This window comes from Sylvia atricapilla, chromosome 5, assembly GCF_009819655.1.
Source record: "Sylvia atricapilla isolate bSylAtr1 chromosome 5, bSylAtr1.pri, whole genome shotgun sequence".
In the NCBI taxonomy this organism is placed as follows: Eukaryota; Metazoa; Chordata; class Aves; order Passeriformes; family Sylviidae; genus Sylvia; species Sylvia atricapilla.
In genome coordinates this window covers 36,205,515-36,223,637 of record NC_089144.1, presented here as the reverse complement: position 1 = coordinate 36,223,637, position 18,123 = coordinate 36,205,515, and positions in this window count along the sequence as shown.

The following is an 18,123-nucleotide window of genomic DNA, read 5'->3' as shown; positions in this document are numbered from 1 at the left end:
CTCTCTGGGTCCCAAGCGGCGGACCCCATGCACCAGCTGGCATAGATGGTATTTAAAAAATGCTAAAAGAAGGAAGAAATCTGTTTTTAAAGTTTTATATCATTCTCAGCCTTCAGAAGCATCTGCAAAAATGTCTGTATCATCAAGAATTTTTGAAATCAGAAAACAGCAGCCCTGCAACCTCTTTTCCAAAACTGCAACCAGTCAGAGAAAAGTATTTACAATTGTTAATGGATCATCTTTTTTCTGGATACTGTCTATGACATAAGAGTGGATAATATTTGTTAAATATTCCAGAATATTTAACATCAGGGACAGGTCTTGCTCCTGCTGTTGCTGGAACCATTGCTACCTTAATGGCTGACCATGTTTTCACATGTTCACTCAGACTCTGACTGACTCATTTTGGTTTTGCTGATTTTATTGTCATTGATTCTGTGAGTTTTTTACTGTGGCTGTTGATTGCAATTTTGAACTCATAAATGCTTGTTCTGTATATATTTGTCCCATATAGCCTCCAAACTTCTTAGCTGATATAAATTTGGTAAAAATCCTGGCACTTAGTTTACATCTATGATTTGTGTCTGTGTGAATTAGAAGCTGTTTGATGAAACATATGATCTCAAAGTTAGTAGAAGCTGAGTAGAATTTCCATCTATATTTAATATGTCTTGGTTTTATTTCACCCAATGCTGCCAGAAAGTCAAATAGTGTGAGAAACTCAGTCCCCAGGTGATCAACTGACGGGGGTACTTCCTCCTATTTATCTTTTCCTGCTGGCTTTGGGGAATGATTTAATGTATAGGTGATAAGTTACATGAGACAAAGTTCATGCTTTGTAGGTGCATTCATGACCTACAGCTTTCTTCTCTTGCTGTGTACCTGAAGTGTTCATATGTAACTTGTATTCTTGCTTGTATTGATTAACAAGATAAAGCTTAGGTTTTAAGGAAGAAGTGATGCATTAGGATGAAATGATGACTGTTTATGCACGGATTTACAAATTGCACTGTTTATTGTGTGCTCCATAAAACCCAATAATTGTGTGTATTTGTTTTGTTCTAACAACACACATCAAAACAAAACTATAAATACATCTTCACACAATTTTCAACATAGCTTTGTACCCGACTGTGAGAAAATTAAACAAGTGCCAGTATATATTTCACTACAAATAAAGGCATTTGTGGTATAGCTGTTTTTTTCCTCTAGACTCATCTAGACTTTCATCTAAACTCATTTTGAATTTCTCCCTATTATACCTTTTAACAGACAATGAAGACAAAATATAAGTTAACTTGGGCAACTGATGTTGTCAGCTTTTGTGAATGAGTTAGATCTGAGATCCACCTGGTCCACCAGAGGAGTACCTTTAGTCCTGTATAATCCTGTAGCAGGATTTAAGGGTCCAAATGGGTGTTTAATAGGCATTTTAAATGGTTTAAGATAATTATGACTAATCTATTCTAGCACTGCTATGCATTTATTTACATTTGGAGAATGGAGTTTTTCCCTTAAAACTACAATGCCCCATTTTGGCATCCCATGGTGATGTTTCCTCCATGTGCACATTTTCCTTTTTCTCCCTTTTTATACTCCTAAAACTCATGTTTTCTTATTAAAGCATGGGCACAATTTTAACAACAAAATGCTTGAGAAGTTGCTCAGAGATGGAGGCATTACAACAAAAACACCTATCTCATTTTCCTCTCGTGTTCTCTCATATCTCACTCAACTCTTTTGCTGTTAGTAGGAAGCTGCGGTAGCGTGGTGTCCTCGGCAACCTCTTCCTGCATTGCCTGGCCAGCCCTGACCGGGGCCGCAGGAAAGGTACGGCTCGGTATTCCAGAATACCTCACCGATCCTGTGGGCTCTTTGTCCCCTGAGCATGTCCAGTGACAATGGGATAAAGGGAGGACGCTGTCGAAGTTTCAGCTGCTGCAGTTTATTAGCGCCCCGCTAGGGACAACCTCACCTGCAGGGAATCTGTTTTAGCAGAGCGCAGATCACCCTGGTTCATCAACTCAAATACGGGGATGGAACAATGGGAGGGGTACAGTAAGGGACCAATAAGGTACAGTTGGGGAGTGGCTCTGCAGATGAATGACACATAAAGTAACCAACTCAGGAGAGGAAGGAGGGAACAGGATTGGATCCTGCCCAATCACTCGACCTCACTGGAACTTTCTAGACCCAGGGTGAGGCCTCAAAGTGACAGACAGGATCCAGGAGATACATAATACAATGACTGACAGACAATAGTAACTTGGGAAAAAAATGTAGGGAAGAACTTTGGGGGATGGGGAACAAACCATTAACATACATTGAACAATATAAGAACAAACCATGAACATATACATTAACTGATGAAACTAACAACACACCACTACAGGAAGCCGTGGCAGTGAATGGTGTCCAAACTGCTGAATGTTCTCCTATGCACGGACAGCTGAATTGAGACAAAAAAAATGTATTTTTTCCTATGGTCTGGGCATGAACAGCCCTTCAAACTGCAATGCCAATGACAATAGAACTGCTTTTTGTTGCAGGAATTGTTCATCACTTCAGGCACTTTATATGAGTATTATTAGACATCTCCTACCAAACTGAGTTGCAATGCTTCTCTTCTAGAAGGATGTTATAATAAACAAGAAAATTGAGGTGAATGTTCACAAAAATAAATGGCTCTTCTGGGCAGCAGTGGCAGGGGGCAGAAGAACTCCTTATGTTAAGTAGAGATAAGATTGCATTCAACAGCTGGCTTCATAAAGCACGTATAAAATATGTGGTAAAAACACAGGAAGACCCACAGGATTCTGCAAGTTCCACTGTGGGAGTCCAGCACTGTTTAGAAGAAACAAGTTATTTATACTTTCTTTCTACTGCAGAGAGAAAAACAATAGAAAAGTCAGAGACAGTCTTAATTTCCTGCATTGGGTCTATTATACATTAAAGGTTTGTCTTTCAGATGCAAGAGAAGTAGCAGAGAGAAAGAATTCTGCTTAGATCTGCTTTTCATCCTGTAAAATGTTAGGTTTTTTCCAGGAATTGAGTTATATAATATTCTGTATTTACTTTTTGATTAAAAGAATAAATTATAGGCCATCTGAGAGCCACTATTAATCTTTCTTATTACTTTGTTCCACAGGAAAAATAGAATAGCTAGGAATATTTCCAGCAATATAAATTACTTTTTTGAGAATTTTATGTCACAGATAAACTGTGAAATTAGCTCTTTTTTTGCCTTAATCATTCCTCCAGTTTGCTAACAGTGATTAATGCAGCACCCTAATTATCCATGTCCTAATAGTTTCATATCAGTCACAGAAGATCCATTGTTTAAAAAAAAAAATCTGATGGTGAAATAGTAACAATTCAGCTTTATTAATAGAAGAGGAGAGGTTTTATTTTCTTTCACACGTATGAAGGAAGGAAGAAAAAGAGTGTTATCTGGATCTGAAAGCTAGAATAATATATTCTAAAACATGAAGGAACAGCCAATTTAGGGGTCAATGTTTTCAAATCTATGGTATACTTTTTCAGATATGCTTCTCTCACCAAGGGCATGTAGCTGAAAGACACACACATAATAAACATAAAGTGTCAAAAAGGATATTTATACAAAATTTAAGACTCTAATGTCAAGAAAAATGACCCACATTGTTTCAAGTGCGCAAGACATGCTAAAGCTCCTTGTCTACAAGTGTTTTACTGATGTCCATGACCAGCTGAATCCCTTCCTTTGCTAAGCCAAATAACTCAGCTTTCATCTATCTGAAAAGCTTTAGGATATCTGAGACATTCATACAGGGATGACAGGTATAATACAGAATTTATGTACACTATTTTAGAGTACCAGCTGAAAGCCAGCCTAGAGCCTTCCATAGTGCCTGATATCCCATCTGCTGCAGAGAAGCAATACCAAATTAATTTGCAGAATACTGCTACACTGATCAGGTAGTGAGACCGCTTCTTTCACAAAAGGAGTTGTGGACTTCAGCTGTTTTTGTCTGAAGGGAATCTGAAACTGTAGCTTCAAATCCCCTGAAAGCTGCCTTTCTATCCAGCTACAGGATAGATAAAATGGAAGCACATATCATATGTCCTACTGAAGTTTGGCTGATGAATAATAGCATTTTCATTGCACTATACCTTCATTTCTGATCACTTATCAGAGAAACTAAGTCCTTTAGACACGGAAATTTCATTTCCTTTGTGTGTATCTTGAAGCTATTATTTGTAGTATCTCAATGAAACATTTGATTTCAATATAATGAACTCAAAGCAATGATCTTTGTGAGTAGAGTCCGCAACCTGGATAGCAATATGAGATGCCTGCAAAGTCAGTGCACTGCAATATGAACACAAAATGATTTCTAAAATTCATTTTTGCAGGTAAAGAAAAGTGGATCTGGGTAAAGAACTCTACTGAAAAAATACTGACACCATCAAGAACACCAATGTTTTCAGTGAAATAAAAATAAGACAAAATACAAAAGAAGAGGCAGTTACATAAAAAAACCCTACTACTTGGAACTTGGTTATTGTTCTAAGTGACAAACTCTAAAGCAGAAGGGCTGGGCAATGGTGGCTTGAAAGCAGAAGGTAGGAGTTAAAGAGACTGATTTCAGCAAGTCCACAGGGAGTTAATTGAAAAGTAAGCACAAAAAGAATACATTCTGCTGCAGTTTTCCTGTGATTGTGTCTGTTATGCATTAAATTTCAATAGCTTCTCGTAGAATGAGACATGAACGTTTTCTCTTTCCTTACTCAAATTCTTTTTGAATTCCTATCTCATTTTTTCACCCACTGCTTTAAGATTGTAACATAAAGCATCCCAAAAGTCATTGTGCTACACTATTTATAATTTTAATAATTTTCATTCTGTGCTATCAAGATTTTTTTAAGAATGAGCTCATGGGGATTTTTCTGCTATAATGTCTGTGTTAACTGATTCAAAGCTAAACTTGGCTTCATTTTAATAAGGGGGGGAAAAGAATCACTTAATATTAAGTACTATCCAAGGATATTGTATTTGTTGTCTTTTGAGCTGTCTTTGCAAATGTGTCTGAAAATCAGACTTGAAAACCACCAATGACTCAAATCCCTTCTTTGTATTGAGTGCCTTCATTATGTTGATTATATTTTTTTCCAGAGAAACATTTTAGTATTTCAGAATCATCTAAAAGGTCTAGCAAGTTTTCATCATTGAGAAAATGCTAAACTTTTAGCTATCCAAACCCATTCAGTACAACATGAATCAAATTCTTAAATATTTTCTTCATGATAGGTATATAATGGATCTCCACAGTGGAAAAAAAAAACAACTAAAATCAATAAAAATATTGATTTTTTTCAATGATCTTTGAACAATTTCCCACATTTCCAAATATTATTAGGTTCTATATGCAGTATTTACTGATAGCAACTGTAATTATTGTATATGAGTCTTTCACAGGAATGTGCCAGTTTATACTTTCTCCAGAGAGGTATTCTGTATCTTTCTCTACTGCATTTCTATAAATGTAATCACTATGGACTAGCGATTAAAAGGATGCTGCCTTGAGTAATGAACTGCCTTCCTGAACACCACTGAGGAAACAGCTCAAGGAGGAAATTGAACCACAAACTCCTTGAACTCCAACAGCCATCAAAACACTTTAGGATGGTTATCATTTATCCCTCTTGCTCTACTTTTGGAAGGGAGTAAATATAAGTGCCCTATATGTAGCATCTGTCCCCTCATCTTCACAACCCAAAACATGTTAAAAATTCAGAGCCTTTATAGAGGATTCCCAACTTTTATGTTCTTCATAACCATCAGATTTCTTGAAGGTCTCCAGAGGTAGATGTGTTTGCCAGCATTTATGTCTGCACTAGACATACTTGTTGCTCCTGACAAGCGAAAAATTTTGTTTTATTGTGAATGACCAAAGAGGTCCATAAAAATTTGCTATAAATTGTGTGCTTAAATTATGTACAATGGATTCTGCCTACTTGCTTGTCTTAGTTTATATTTATTAAAAGAATGAATGTTGGGTTAGCTAGTTATTAAAATGCTAATCATGTAGCACAATTTTCTAATCTGTTACAAGACCGCACTGACGCGTTGTCTTTGTTTTATTTGCCTGAGCTTAGTGACTGGTGTTGTGCCAGCCTGGGCAGCTCTCTCACAGGAAGGGCCCCCCACCCCGAGGCCTGGCCCAGGGGGGCCCAGCCCAAACCTCTGACTTACAGGGTGATGTTAGCTCCTTGCCAGCCAGAAAATTAAAAACCGAGTCACTTGGGTCTTTTGATTTAAGATGGTTTCCAGAGGCGTAGACACACTCTTATTCGTCAGCCAAGCTGTCAATTCATGCTAGAATTCTTTTAGGAAAAAAAAACCTTCTACATTCAGGCTAAGCTACCACATCTTTCTACCCCTCGACTCTGGAAAATACAGCCTTAAAATCATTATCAAAATTACATACAACATACAGCTCTTATTTACTTAAATAATAAACTATTTCACCTCTAGATATTCTATGACAATTATACTTAACTCATTACTAATACTTGCTTTGCTTTTAAATTCTTTCATCCAATTTTATTTTATAATTTTCAATTTGTTCGCTTCAGCCAGGGGGTAACACCAATTAATGTGGTTTTGAGTTTTTTGGCTAATGTACTATTTATGCTGTGGTTTTATGTTTGATAAATTTTGTTTATTAACTAGGAGATAGGATTTTGGGAGAAAAGGTAAAATAGGCACAACTTAAAAGTAAAAACAGATAGATTTTATTAACATATACTAAAGAAAAGGAGAGAGAGAAAAAAAAATGAGACATTCAAACACTTCCCCCGTCCACTTCAAACTGTTCACTTTTTGATTTAACACAGAGAGAAAACTATGATTTTCAGTCAGTTACCACTATTTAAACACGATTCTATATTACTTTGGGAGAGGAGCTTCTTTATAGTTATGGAGAACACGCCACAAGAAAAGGCATGGTGGTTTTCAATGTTACAAATTTGCAACTGCCTGGAGTTTTTGCAGATTTTGTGAAGTCTCACTTATATAACAATTTTTTAAGCTACTTATGGGTTTTTGCATGTTTTGGGTACTGTTTTAAGAACATTTTTTTAGTATAAAACAAGGATTTTCTTTTTTTATTTTTAAAATTGCCTCTATTTTAAAACAAACAGAGATTTCCTTGTTCTTTTTCAGGAGCTGGGGACATATTTTATTTTAAATTCTTAATTAAATCTCATATATATCAATACACACAATCTTTTGGCTAGAACTTGCATTTTTCTAAGTAGCATTATGATATAACAAAAACAGTCCATTTTTTCCTAATTCACATTCAGAGAAGTCTGGTTAAAAATGTCTACTTTTTCTATCTTATTTTTCAGTTTTTTCATTGGCTTTGTCTTGATGCTTTTTTTTTTACATTTAAAATTATTCTGTTTTCTATGGAGGAGGGAAAAGGGTTAATGTTTTTGTTTAGAATTTTTTTTCTTTTTTCTAGCTGACTCCCGGAACTTGAAGGCCACAGGTGATGGTGGGGAGAGGAAGGGGGAGAAGGAGCATGTTCAGGAACACTAATGGATGAACCCTCCTACACCCCAGTCAGATTTAAAGCAATTTTAACTTGGATCAACTCTTTGGAGCTCTGAAAAAAAGTTCTCAAAGTCTCTCCTCCCTCGGACCAGAGGCTCTGGCAGCCAAACCAAGGGCATGGCTGCCATGGCCCCTGGGGCAGGGACAGCACTGCTGATCTGCAATCCTCCTCCTCTCCCCATCAGAGGAGCCAGGAGAGAGGGGACACTGCCAGGGGACAGAGGGGACACAGCCGGGGAGACATGCACAAAATTGACAAACATCCATTTCTTTATGTTGCTTATTTTGAGTGTAAGTGGAGTAGTACTATGATCAGTATAATCTTGGGTTTATATGAGTCACAGAACAAAAATAAGTTGTTTAGTGAGTTCATTGTAAGCATCATTTTAGAAAGGTCTTCTAAAACATAAAATAATTGCTGTGAATTAGTTTAGGATCTCACTATGCCATAAACTTAAAATAAATCATTCAGTTTAACAATCAGTCTCAGAAACTACCACTCTTATTATGTTAATCAAATTTCAGTTACAATGCAGAACTACAGTTAAATGAACATAAAGGTGGGACCATTTAATTAAATGGGTTTTATTGGTACTTCATTTAATGTTGAGCACTAAAATTTAGCCCATCAATTTCATGTTTGACAAGAATCCTTTTAACTGGAGGTAAAATTCCTTAAATTCCAGGAATAACGGCTTTAAGAATAGAAAATCCTACAGAATTAAGTTCTGTCAGTCAGTTAGTGCAAAGTTGTAGGTGAACAGAAGTGACGAAACAACAAACTGATGAAATTGTATCAGTGTATAAACTGAAGTGGAAATGGAAAGATAAAGCAGACAGGAACTCTTTGAACTATGCTTTGAACACAGTATCTACATTAACCTCTGAAAGCAGTAACATTAGATTTCTTTAGTGTCAATGGAAAGAAATAGACCCTAACAGTATATGATTGACCTTACTTACCTCAGATGTCTACCTTAAGATGAGATGTATTGTTACTTAGCAGCATCTGCTTCTCCTCACTGACTACAGAAAGAGAGAAGGATTACTACTTCAGGTGTAGACCATCAAAGACATCTTCCCAACAGGAAGGTAACCAGCTAGAATGATACATGAAATGGCAGTCATGTCTTCATTTCTCAAGAGCCTTTACTCTGAAGGAACAAAACACATAGAAAAAGAGAAAGTTCTTAAAGATTGGTAAATAGGATCTGCTTGTTTATAGTATTAAGAATATAGAGGGGGCAATGAGGCAGTTTTACTTAGATTATAATGGCTTTCTGAATGATTAATTAACTTTTTTAAAATCCAGCCATAACTTATGCTAAATATCAGTGACTTTATATCAAGAATAAAGGTATGGTAAAGGAAAAACAGTACTGAAGCTGTAATAAATAGGTATGATTCGTGCTGACAAAATTGAAAGAGTAATCAATATTTGAAAATGTAACTTTTTAGGAGAAGAGAGAGGGGGAAGTTTCCCCCCTTCTCCAGCAGATGTTCAGTAGGAAAAAAAAGAAACTGAGATAAAAAGAGCTATATTTATCTAGGAAAATGAAGAATTGGGAAAAATCCAGGAAAATGTTAATTATATTAAATTTATATGTTTAGTGTTTTTTATAAGGTAGTAGGATGTACAAATTTGGTATTTACTTACGTAATATAGACCTAATAGGGATGTGTAAACAAAAGGGTCATTTACAGGACACTGAGGAAGACCACAGGCCTTCATCTCTGTGACCCCCGAAGATGAGGAGACTCCTAAAAAAAGAATGGTAGAATATGCACAGTGGAGGCAGAAATAGGCGGTGATGAGACTAGTGATGTAAATCTTAAAAATTGAAAATAGGAGCAAATAGGAGGTGACCCACAGTATAAAAAGGTTAATTTTAAAACATGTTGTTTGTGTGGGGGACAGGAGACCAAGTCCTGCTCCATACCCCATGGGAATGTATCCCGCAGTATAAATTTGCTTTTGTATTATTATTTAGAACCAATGCTCAAATTAAAATTGCTGCTATATTTAATTTTATTTAGAGTTTTGGTGGGGTTTTTTTGTTGGTTTTTTTTGTTTGTTTGTTTGTTGGGGTTTTTTTGGCTTGTTTGTTTTGGTTTGTTTTGGTTTGGGGCTTTTTGGGGGGTTTTTTTGTTTGTTTGTTTTTTTGTTGGTTTTTTTTTTTTTTTTTTTTTTTTTAATTAAGCAGCACACTCATTTATAACAAAGCTGATTAGCCACCAGTGATTTGCCATGAGTTTGAATTGGTATTTTCAGAAAACAAGGATGTAACACCCAACGAATCTTATACTTGAAACACAAATTTTCAAATTCACTTGCATATAATTTTTTAAATTTTTACAAACCTATGAAGTGTGTAATACCACAGAATTAAGTGTTCATGTTATAACCTTATCAACATCATAACCTCACATTTTTAGTTAGGCTTACATGCCTTTTCTGAATATGAAGTGTAAGCAGGAACAAAGTCTTGGTTTGCAATGCATTCAGAATAATATGTTGCTGTTATTGAATATATCCAAACTAATGATTTATGAAACTTCCAGGGGTCTGAGCCCAGACATTTAGACCCCTTTGAGTTTCCTTGAGACTCTACCTCGATGGCGACTTGATCCAATTGCCCAAAATGGAATTTTAATTATGCAAAAAATAACAAACAATGAGGCATACATTATATTTGGAGTAAACTGGAAAAAGGCAGGAACAAGGAGTACAAGGCCAAGGTCAGACAGGGGTATTTATACATTCCAAGGTGGGGAGGAGTTAAGGCAAGGTCTGAGGGAAGGGTCCAATAGGGGATAACAATTACGAATATTAAAATTTCTGCACCAACAATCAACACTAGGTAACTAGGAACTTTCTAGCAACAATTTGCATAGTTGAACTCAAGGAGCATGTGAGTAAGCCTCTTGCTTACTGTGCTTGGAAAGGGATTTCCCAGGGCATTAGTCCAGGGTTTTCCTCTTCCCAAGGGAAACTGCTCTCTACAGATTTAGTAGTTAAAAAAGCAGGAAAAAAAGACATTTCATGAAGTTGTTTTCCACCAGAAGCTGTATTTCCATTAAGAGTAAATGTATTGTTCTATATTAAAAACAAAACAGTGATCCTCCTACACCTCTTTAGTATAGGGCAGAGGGAGGGTGCTTGGTCTTTTTGTTTGTTGTGGCAGTCTTGTCTCGTTTTTGTTTTGGTTTGTTTGTTCAGATTTTTTTTTTTTTTTTTTTTTACCTAACATCTAAAACCCAGTGTGTTGATGCAGTATGCCCACAAGAAGTGACTGTGAAGCAGCCCAGTATAAGGCAGATCAAGGCTCTTTATTCTATCCTATCAACTGTCATGCCCAGCTACCTCCAGCTGCTGTCTTTTTTTCCCTCATTCTCATGGATATGTGAGTAAACACTGGGTATTCTTATGGCATTTGTTCTGCATATTCCATTCACAGAGAGCCCAATGCACTCAGTAGGAACACTTTCAATGCTGTCCCTTACATCATCCTTCTGGACAAGCTCTAGGAGTGTGGGATGAGCAGGTTCACAAGGCAAAAAGCTGTGAATAATGGGGCTCCAATGGCTGTAGTGAATGGAGCAATATTTGGCTGGTGGCACCAGCAATGTCCCTCAAGGCTCAATCATGTTCTGTTCAGTGTTTTTAGCAGTGATCTGGATGTAGGAGTTGAATGCATTCTTAGCAAGTTTGCTGACAATACCAAACAGGGTATTGTCAAATAGTGCTGCTGACTCTCTCAGGAGATGAGAGGCCTTGCAGAGGGATCTGCATGGATTGGAGAGCTGGGCAATCATCAATGGCAGGGAATTAAAGAAGTCCTAATGCCTGATTCTGCACGTTGGGCAGGGTAATGCCAGGCACAAGCTGGGAGAGGAACGCTGGAGAGCAGGCCTGCAGAAATGAACAAAAGCATGGTAGTGGTGGCTTACAGCAGGATCAATATGGATCAACATTGAGTCTTGGCAGCCAAGAGGGCAAACAATGTCCTGGGCTGCACTAAACACAGATAACCAGCTGGTCAACAGAGGTGATTGCACCACTGTATTTAGCATTTGTCTGGCCTTACCTTGAGTGATGTGTGTGGTTCCACTCCCCATAATTTAAGAGTTTGAAGGTCCTTGAATGAATCCAGAAGAGGAAGTCTAAATTAGGTGAGTCATTGGGACATTTGGACGATGGCATGCTTAATAGTATGCTTTAGCTGTTGGTCAGCCTTTAATTGGCCAAGTAGTTGGATGAGTGTGAAAGACTGGACTGCTAGTGATTAATGACTCAAATATTCATCTACTTGCAGTAACCTCTGTAAGAGACTGTCTGTAAGAGACTGAACTATTGGTACTGATGGCTTAAACCACCCACTGGGCTCTTTGGTAGTGATGCACAGAGTGTCCTCTCAGGTGCAGAAAGGCATGTACATCTGAGGCTACAAGCTGGATTTCCGCATAAGGGAAGAGACTGATAAGAAGCAAATCCTGTGATGTGGAAAGAGCCCTTATCATGCCAATGCCTTCCCTTACATAATGACTCATCTGTGAATATTCCCCTTCCAAGTAGTGGAATATTCATGTGTAGGGTAAAGGTATTCATCTCATCTGATGGGTCATGATTGATTCAATTACACTGAAGAGACAGCTGCAACATCTTACAAGATGTCAAAGAGTGCTTATCCATAGCATCATATCATCCCAGTGTGAATCTGTGCCTCAGGGGAGGCATATAGGCCCCCCCACCTGAACCCAAGTGAATAGAAACCAAATAGATTTTGTGATCTTTGTGAAAAAAGAAATGAAAGAAAGAAAGGAATTAAAGAAATGATAGAGGAAGGGAGGGAGGAAGGGAAGGAGGAAGGAAGGAAGGAAGGAAGGAAGGAAGGAAGGAAGGAAGGAAGGAAGGAAGGAAGGAAGGAAGGAAGGAAGGAAGGAAGGAAGGAAGGAAGGAAGGAAGGAAGGAAGGAAGGAAGGAAGGAAGGAAGGAAGGAAGGAAGGAAGGAAGGAAGGAAGGAAGGAAGGAGGGAAGGAAGGAAGGAGGGAAGGAAGGAAGGAAGGAAGGAAGGAAGGAAGGAAGGAAGGAAGGAAGGAAGGAAGGAAGGAAGGAAGGAAGGAAGGAAGGAAGGAAGGAACATTTTCCTAAAGTTGTTCAGTAGGAAAGAAGGAAAGAAAGAAAGAAGGCTTGATGAAGGAGATAGTAACAAAAAGACAATGAAGATACTGAAGAGAACTGTGTAAGACATCTAAAAAAAGTCTGAAGAAAAACTTCTGTAGTAATCCAAGAAAGTTAACTGTTTGATAATAGTTCTTGAAGGAGTATTTAATTTAAAACACCTTTTAAAAAGTCCTCATTTAACTCCCAATTTACTCTCAAGGAGGTAAGTTGTGCATTGTCACAATAACATATTTATGGTCCAACACTAAAATTGTACAAATAATTACTCATTAAGGTATCGCAGGTCTATAGGAGCACTTAATTACATTGCAGTAAGGAATCAGCATACTATTTTCCCTGCAAGGAGGAGCTCATTAGTTGTCCTTCTTTGTTTTCCTCTTTCCTGAAAGTTACTATGACATTGAGGGCTTTGGACATCAGGGCTGTTGACTTTAATACCAGAGCTTCTTATTAATAGACGTGCTAGATTTTCTTATTAAATGGACACTCTTGAGAAGACTACTATGCTAGGATGAATTAACACCTAGATTAACTCCTAATAATTTTAAGAAGTCTCTTCCTCTTCTATTGGAATTAATAGGTAAGTATATGGAAATGCCCATGAGGTTTAATATTTCTAAAATTAAGCCAGAGAAATATTCAGAGAAGTACAGAGAAATGTTCTGTGTGAGAAGCCACTCACTTTCATATGGAAAAATATGAGACTCAATAAGTCTAAAAGGAATTAAAGGAAAAGCTGTAAAGGCATTAAATAAGATGAAGGCTAAAAATATTTTTTTGTTACATTTAACATTATCAGGCTTATAATTGTTTTAGGATACCAACCATATGGATCAGCAGGAGATGTAAATATATATTAGAGGTTATTCATTCCTTTGAATTGAGAACATGATGTGTTGTGCCTTTTTAATAACATTAAACAAGGTAGGAAATGAAATGTCATTAAGATTAATGTGAATTAGAGTGGTGAAATCTTTGTAGATACGCTAAGGGATATTGGGCATGTAAATACTTCCCAAAGATCTAGCACCAGTTTGAAAAGAAATGTATTTCAAGGTTTTCAACCATACTTCAAGAAACTTGTTTCCACTCCAATTGCCTAAGAGATTTAAAGCCAGATCTGGGCAAAAGGGAACTGAAGCTCTTCTGTCTCTGAGTATTGCTCTTTACCTGATCAGTTTCTCTGTTTTCAGACGTACTTAGGAAGAAAATAAAATTGCTAAATTTGAGGATGGAAAGCAGAGAACACAAACACCTCCCTTTAAGGAAGAGACTCAAGGCACATATCTCAAGTGAAGTGACTCTGTACCCTGTAGCACTGAGCTGTGTAGTTTCAAAAGTCTTACTGTCTTCACATTTCTCAGCTGCCTAATGTAGCAGGGTGCTTATTCAACACACTGTGGGATTGTTGTTGTTTGAGTTTTCAAATGTATGCAATGCTAGATATTTAACCTTTCTCATACATTATGTGGGGAGCCTGTGTACAGTTTTCATCCAAACAGATTGTGTTATTAAAAATCAAACTCTGAAATAGAGGAGCTTTCAGTATAGATTAGTAGCAAAGGAAAAACAGTTTGGCCCTTAGTAAGAAATAAAACAACATTGACTAAGTATATTGAGTACTTGTGTTTCGTCAGAAGAAGAGGAGGAGGAAGGAGACTACAACAATGACAATGACTTCAACAGAAGTGAACTGATTTGGCCATCAAATATTGTTGTATGGTTCCATAATGCTGGAAGTACATATTGTCAGAAGCAGTAAGACATTATTTGACAGACAGAAAAGTTGGTTATATATTGACAAATACAAAAAGTTTGTCCTATACAGAAATGGAGAATATGAAAGTGTTACATAAAGGGAAACAACTAACCTCAATAAATCAGCAGTTTCTGTATAAAAGAGATAGCCTTTTTAATGTAAGAGGCACTATCCTAAAACTTTTCAAGTGTATAGATCTCATAAAAATATCCCAGTAATTATTACTGACATTAATAAATGAATGGCTTCTGCTAGAAAAATGTTTTTCTAAACGCCTCTGAATGCTGCTTGTTGACATCCCCAAATACTGGATGAGATCCTTAGTGACTACTGTTCACTTAAAACCTGTCTAAAAATAGGTAGAGAAAGATGATAAGAAAAACACTATAAAAACTTCTTCACATTTCCCAACAACTAATAGGCTACTGCAAATCAATGTCATAAAGACACACTTATGTAGAAAGTGACCAAAGAACTTAAAAACATTTCATGGCTGTAACTTCACCATCACATCATAGAAGTCTTGCTATTTCTGAAGTGTGCCTGCATTTCACTTTAATATAGCAGCTACTTACGACCAGGAGTCATTTCTATATGAGCTGTCCAATGGGAACATAAAGCTATAATTATAATGCACAAAGATATCCATTGAACACTTTATAATGACAAGATATATTCATTATATTACAGACAAGCCTAAATGCCTTGCATCAGATATTTTTAGTGGTAGAGTATCTTACATATGCTTGCACACATAAATATACTCCCTTAATTTAAATATATTTGTGCCATACTGATAAAATTCAACAAAAGATTAACAAATATTTAGGTTTTGTGGACCTTTAAATTTTGCTGTCTATTAAGTAGGCATCAAAGAACTTTCTATTTGGAAGACAAGGCATGTAAGTTTGGCAGTTCTGCACATTTTATGTTAATATTTTTGATTTAGCCTGAAGTATAACAAGTGTTTAGAAATTGTCTTTTATGGACATCAATTTGAATAGCAGGAGTTTTTTTCAATACAGCTACCAACTTATATACAAAAGGCTTTTCCAGTTTGAGACTACAATTAATAATAACACAAGCATCATAGGTATTTTCTAATGAAAAAAAACCTCATAACATGAAAAAGTGGTGCATTCAAAACTGTAGACAAAAAATTACAGAAGCAATGCAAGCAAACACCATAAACATGCCTTAGCAGTCGAAGTAGAGCTAGAGAAATAAAAAAGAAAAATAATTCAGACCATTACTCTAAGATGTGATAAAAGAACTTAAAAGTTATGGTGAATGATGCAGTTATGGGCAGAGACAGAAAATGTATGACATGCATGTAGAGCTGAGATAGTTGAGAAAAACAGTTCGATGGTTTTAAAATAATAAAAAATATTGCAATTTATTTTTATGCATCTTAGAAAGCAAACACATGCAACAAACTTGAAAGAATTAGAGATGATACGTGAAGTATCAAGAGATATATTTTTCCTCTAAAGAGATTCCTCATGTTCATAATTTCCTTGGAAAAATGTGTTTCAGTGACTGTGTCAGTGCAAAATGAGAACTGCAATACAATGCAGATACTCTCACTGATCTCACTAACCAGGAGGAAAGCTTGTCTTTCTCTCTGCATAAATGCCTGGCTGAATGTCTGGAAGAGTAGATTTCCCACCCGTGAAAATTATTGTCTCTAAACAGGGAAAAGTTTCTAATTTTCAAGACTTGCTACTTAATGTACAACTTGATGAACTTTTTATAATGTATTATTCTCCTTTCTTATTTTTTTCAATAAGGAGAACTTCAGATTTTGAGAATTAATTTTTTAATGCGTGTTTTAGCTAGACTTTTTGCCCTCGAAGTCTCCATTGGCTAAAAGTAATAATGACAACATGATTGAAAACAAGAGTGATTCTGAAAAATCTGTTCAAGTCATGTCTGAGCAAGAGAATGCAAATCTACTCTCTATGCAAGAATTTTATTCAACTGTGTACGCACAGTCATATGCACACAGGTTATAAATAATGTGTGAGTCCCAAAATGGTAAATCCTTTCTTCTTTTGCACCAGTCAACATTAGAGAAGACCCAGTCTTCTGTCAGCATAGAATAAAGCTGTCTTCCTCAGTGAAACCTATTTAGCAAAGCTGCTAGTAAAGTAACTGTAGTTGGAATAATCTCTGCTATATCTCTACCTTTTTTAATATCATTAGGAGACCTTTATTTACCACAGAAATACAAAATGTTTTGGTACTCAAATTATACTTAGGACATTCTGCTCATTTATGAATAAAGTGGAACAAGACATAAGCAGTAGATAATCTCAGAAAGAAGTCATTCACTTAAAGTTCCAGAATTCAACAAAAACTTCAATACCACACTTTGAGGCTAAGATTAGGTCAATTATCCAAAATATGTGATATGTGTAAGTGAAATAGTGCTACATTTTTCCAACTTTGTTTTTGTTGTGAGAAAGAAGGTAGGTGGAGAAGAGTTGGAGCTCACAGACCATATGTTGTTTCTTGCTATGCAGCACAGCACAAGTTAATTAGGAAAATTAAAAAAATGTTATCAGCATCATCTAAAGCTTTGCTCTTCAGCTTTTTTTACATTATACTGTCATGTTACACTGAAAAAAAATTAACATATCCTATTTAGGCTATTAGAAACTCTCTTCCACTTGGCTATAAAAAGGACAATGTGGTCATCCCACCAACTTTAGGCTGCTCCTTCAACAAAGCTCTGACCTGGCCAATGAGGGACTTGGAGCCAAAGCAACTGAAGACATCAAGCCATGACATTTTCAGAAATTCTCTATGGACTATGTTGCCCACAAAGTATGAACTATACTACTGGCTGCAGATCAGGTACTTTCTGGTTTGCCTGTGAGATCAGCTGTGGGGTTGGCAAGGAGGAAATCGAGGGGGCTTCTGGGGTCCAACCCACGACCTCCTTACCTACCCCTTCTACACTGGGTTCTAATAAGCTTTTTAGAGTGCAAAAAATCTGCCTCACCTTTTTCTTTTGACATCTTAGTTTTTTCAGCAGGTCTCCTGTGAAGGTAGGCTTAGAGTTTGGGATTTTCAGCCTGGAGAAGAGAAGGCTCCAGAGAACCTGTTAACTTATAAAAAGGAGGGAGAGTAACTTTTTACATGGACAGATAGTGATGGGTTAAGGACAAATGGTTTTAAACTCAAAGATGGGACATTAACTTCAGAAGTTAGAAGGAAATTCTTTACTCACAGGATGGCGAGGCATTATAGCCAGTTTCCCAGAGAAGTTGTGGATTCCCTATCCCTGGAAGTGTCCCCAAGGCTGGACTGGGTGAGGCCCTGCGCAACCCGATGTAGTGGGTGATATCTCTTCCCTTTGTGGGGTGGTTAGAACTAGATGATCTTTAAAGTCCCTTCTTACCTAAGCCATTCTGTGACTCTAAAGTTGTCACATCAGGTGTGCTGCTACAAGCAGTCTGTGCAGCTTTGCATATACAGACATTGCTAAAAATAGTCCCTAAAGCCATGGATTTTTCAGTCTGGTGTTGTAGAATAAGGCTATATGAGAGTCAGATTTTGATAGTCCTGCCA